Consider the following 5220-nt stretch of genomic DNA (forward strand, 5'->3'; position numbering starts at 1 on the left):
TTTTTGGGGTAGTAAAACAAAATCATATCGAAAATGGAAAGAACCAAAGAAATGGGTTCCATAATGCATAGAATATCTAAAATGTATCAAAACCAAATTTCAGAAGCACAAAGATACTAATAAAACCCCAGTTTTCAGTTGCAAGATGCAACATAAGCAAAAATTTGTGTTGGAAAAAATATGAATCCCTTAACTTGGTTTTCCTGCCAACAAATCTTCAATTCTCCCTTCATTTTCCTAAATCTTCTAATTATAAGTAGTGGAATCAGAAACTTAAAATTCTACTCAGAATAAATAATGCATCATCCTTGAGTACATAATGTTAAGTATCTCTCTCACTCCCCTGCACAACCCAAAATAAAATCAAATTATATAATAGATACAGCCAACCAAAAAAAAACATCCAAACTTATCCAATACCTGAAAGCCCTCTAATAAATAGTCATTTTGCTAAACCACCTAGACTTCTACTGTTCCTGTGTCATTTAAGAGATCAAAACCTGACACCAGCATGCTCAATAGTCAGTGAAAGTGAAAGTCCAATCTTTTTCTTTAACATGAATTCCATCTGGTCCAAATTACATTGACCATAGTCTCAAATAATTATCTCATTAGCATGTACCAAGACATGTTGCTGAAACTTAAAGTTACAAGGATAGTACAGTAGTTAGGAGCTCAAGTGTTTTACTGCTAGCACATGAGTGGAATGACATATCACTAACTAACTCTAAAAACTATACAATAACAGATGACATGCACTTCATATAAATAGTATAAGGTGGAGAGTTCTTGTGACACTTAAGTCTCTTCAAACCTAAGAACACAGTTTGTGGAAAAGTTCACCAGCAAAACAATACAACAAACTGAACATCTTCAATCATAAGATTTTGCTTTATCCTTGACACCAACAAAATAAAGCATGCATAAACCCACCATCCTTGCCACAAGAAACACAAAAGAGATGGCTGAATTTCCTCCTGTAGAAATAGGCACCAGAGGCACAGTTGGATCCCTTCTAATGCAAGAAATTGAGTACTTTAGCCGGCTTGAATTCAATTTCAAAGACTGGTCACAGGAGAACAAGTCTCAAAATATCAACATGGGCTCCTCAGTCAGTACTGATTCCAGACCCACAATTGTGTCCAGAGTAGAAAGTACAAAGAAAAGACGAAGAAGTAGCAAGCTGCCAAGCTCCTACCAAAGATGTGTTCTATGGTCAATGTATCTGACAACAGTAAGCAGAACCGGACCTCTCCGTTTGGCTACAAGAACCTGAAGTCTGACATAAAATTTCAACTTTAGGTAACGCTCTTGAAGAGCTTAGAGAAACCCAACTTCTTGAGAGAATTTGGTATAGGGGTAGCCCGAGTTTTATCTACATAACCACATTTGATGTCCACTACTTCAACAATTTTAGATTTTTTCTTCTTATCCTTTTTCTTCGTAACTGGACTTGCCTCCAATGGAAGGTTCTGGGAACCAAGCATGGGTATTTGATGGGTATGCTTGCCATTAAGTTTTGTTTTGAGGCCAATGCCGGGGCTTAGATGGTTTATGATGTTGCTGCTTCTGCTACTGCTAGCTTCAAATGATTTTCTTGGTTGCGGTCTTTTTGGTCTAGCACTACCTCTCGAAACTGAAATTTGAGATTTACTTGTTGAATATACCTCCTGGTGTGGAACAGAAGACATCTGATCCAATTCCCTTGTCATCAACAAGCCAATTGTTCCAGTGGTTCCTACTGCGACAGTTCCTTCATTGCCCTTAAAACCTTCCATGCTCTTCTTGGCGCCAATCAAACACCCAAATTTTCAAAGCTTTTCAAACGGATATTGCCAGCAAATTTACTGCATCATCAATACATGTAAATGACGCAAAACCAATCAATAACTCAAAGTGTTCCATTGTATAATTCAGAATTGAAAAATGAAAATTTCCAGCATAGTTAATAATACATGCAAATAGTGTATGCAAATTATAATTAGTAAGTAGCCCTAGTTTACCATTAACAATTCATGATTGAAATCTGAAAGTAAATGCCAATAATTAATAAATAAGCAATAAATCATCAAATCATACGGCAAGAAAGAGGGGTGTAAGGTGTCACCAGGCTCACACTAGAAAAGCATCGCATCAACCACAGCATTTGAAACCCCTACTTGACTACTAGAAATATTTTGAGATGCAAATCACAAAACAAGGAAGCCCATTTTCCAAAAACAGCAAATTTGAGTAGGGCAAGCAAACAATGAATGCTAAAATTGGGTGAAACAAACACAAATTTGAAAGCACGTAGCCATGATACGTCATGTGGCAGCCTCTCAACCACAAGATACCAACCACAGATCAGTTTGAGAATGCCAGCTACACGCATCTTCATGCATTTATGACCCAAAAGGAAACAAAAATAATAATGATATTTTTCAATTAAAAATATAAGGAATGAAGAGGTAAAGAAACAAAACCCAAAAGGACCACCGACCCAAAATGGTTAGGATGATGCAGAATCAAACCTACTAAAAATCATCCAACCTTTAAATGGACTACATTAGCAGAATCCAGAAAAGGGTAGCAACTTCACCAAAAGACTTAGAAATCAAACACCAAAAATCCATAACATTTGACTATATGAAAGAGTATTCGCAAACAGAATACCAAAGACTTTAATATTAAAAGAAGTAACAAACAAACGAAGAAGAAAAAAACATGCACTCAAATTTAATCAAACTGCTAGTTTGATCCTAACTAAACATACATTGTAGAAGCAAATCAGAACATAGGAAAAGTTCAAAGGGAGTGGAAATGAGGTTAGCTACCTTACTCAGAAGCATTATAGTGCATTCCTTAACACAGCTCCTCACATTTCAAATTTGAAAACTTGAAACTGACCCAGCTAAGATTTTGTCACATAAAAGAGAAAGGGAAAAGAAAAAAAAAAATCTTTTTGCAGATTAGAATCTGGGAAAATGAAAGTTTGGTTTATAGGAAAAAATAGGACAAAATGGCTTACAGCCAAAATATTTTTTTTCCCCTTATAAAAAACAAAAAGACAAAATCATATCTAAATCCCACTTTAAGACAAACTTTTTGAGTCTCTACAACAGGGTGTGTCGGATTCTCTGTTGGTTTGACAATAATCATTGTAGGCGCCGCGGGGTTAATTTCCAAACCAAATGTTCATATTCTCCCGAAGTATTCCCGTCGAATGCGTTACTAATTTTTATCATAGACCGTGAGCTTATATAAAGTATTTTCCTTTTAAAATAATTTATTTTGATATGCTTTGCAACATAATGTTTATAAATATGATATTATTTTTTAATATTATAAATTGTATGTTAAGTATTAAAAAACATTAAACAAGTGTTTAGATATTATTACTTTTAAAAAAATTATTATTTTTGTTAATTATTTTATAATTGATATTAGCATACAGTTTTTATTTTTGCAAAATAGTGTGATCTTTTAAAAAGATAGGTTCAAGTCATGTAATTTTACCGTTTCATTTTTAAAAAGATAGGGTCAGTTTTTTTTTTTTTTTAGAGTGTATCCTTATTTCTAGAGAAGTGTCGCTATTTTAATCTTTTTAAAAATTGATATTATTTTAGTTATTTTATTATTATCAAATATCGGCAATTTTTTATTATTATATTTTAAAAAAAATATAATTAATTCAATCTTTATAAACACTAATATAGTTAGTTTCTTAATCATGAAAATAGTTTCAATTTAATCTTTCAATCATATAATATAAAATTAATATTGAGTTAACTCTGCAACTAAATAGTTAACTAATTTAAGGCCCGTATATTTTCAAGGTTTAGTAGAATTGATTTTAATTGAATTATTAAGTAGAATTGAAATGTGTATATAATATCGATCATAAATGTACACTGGAACATGTGTTTTTTTTATTATTGAAAAATACAAGAATTAATACTCCAACGATAAAATAAAAAAGAAACTTAATTTATTAATATCAAATAGGACAATTTTTACAAATAGAAGATTATTCGAGATAAATATAGTAGATTAAATTGGGATAATATATAGAGAGTATATGTTCTCTAATATAAGAATGAAAGAATTAAATATAAATAGCTGAGATGTAATGTAAAAATAATCGTCACATTAAATCTTAATTATATATATATATATATATATCCAATAATCGATCAGGCAACAACAAGTCTAAACAGTCCAAAACTCGGGAATCAAATGTTGATTAAGAACTAATTAAAACAAGAATCAGTCAAAACTGAGTAAGAACCTGTACAAAGTGAATTGATTTTTTAAAAAAAATTATTAAATAAAAGGTTTAATTGTCCATTTAGTTTCTATAGTTTCAAAACTTATCCAATTTAATCTTTATAATTAATAAGTGGTTTTTTTAGTTCATGTAATTTACCTTTTAATTTCCAATAAATTCATGTCATTAAAATTATTTAACACCTTAACTTTGTATAGCATGAGTTTTTAATTGAGATATTGAAAATTAAAAGATAAACTACATGAAAAAAAAATCACTTATTAACTATAAGAATTAAATTGGATAAGTTTCAAAACTATAAAACTAAATGGATAATTAAACCAAAAAATAAATGAAAACTCTAAATATATGTAAATACTGTTAATATTTAAATATTATGATTTTTTTGAAACATTTTCCTTTATGGTAATGTATAACTTTATTTAAGAAATGATAATTTTCTATTAATTTATTGCTTAATCATAAGCATTACTCATAGCATTCACTTTAATTCTTTCACCAATCGACATGCAATCATTGTAATACATTTCTGTAAATTATAGAACGGTTAATGAATTTCCTAAAAACAGTCACTGACGTCTTAGGGTCAATACTAAATAATGAGGAGCTTTGCATTTTAGCCTTTACAATGAAATGATCAAAATTCCAGCCCAACATGCTATCATCATTTGCACAAATGGCTGTGCATTAACAGATGTACAGCAGAATCAGTTATATTAATATTAAAGAGTTACCTGAACGGGAATCGGTTATATTAAAGAGTTACCTGAACGGGAGTGGGAGTTATAAGATTGATTTTAAGATTAAAAGAAAATGAGGAAAAAAAGAGATTGGAAGTTCCAATCTATCTCACTAATAAATTAATAATTAATATTGACCTTTTAAAAAAGAAAAGAAAAAAGTTATCTGAAATAAATATTTTTATCTGAAATAAATATTTTTTCTATTGG

The 5220-nt window shown here is 30.5% G+C and overlaps 1 long non-coding RNA gene across 1 annotated transcript; it reads right to left on the bottom strand.

The window, feature by feature from the left end:
• Nucleotides 1-526: 526 nt before the first annotated feature.
• Nucleotides 527-2566, bottom strand: LOC114367408. Its single transcript, XR_003657184.1, has 2 exons — nucleotides 2080-2566; nucleotides 527-1847 (listed from the first exon to the last, which is right to left on the bottom strand). It is a non-coding gene; the product is annotated as an uncharacterized LOC114367408 (long non-coding RNA).
• Nucleotides 2567-5220: the final 2654 nt, after the last annotated feature.

This window comes from Glycine soja, chromosome 9, assembly GCF_004193775.1.
Source record: "Glycine soja cultivar W05 chromosome 9, ASM419377v2, whole genome shotgun sequence".
Classification (NCBI taxonomy): Eukaryota; Viridiplantae; Streptophyta; class Magnoliopsida; order Fabales; family Fabaceae; genus Glycine; species Glycine soja.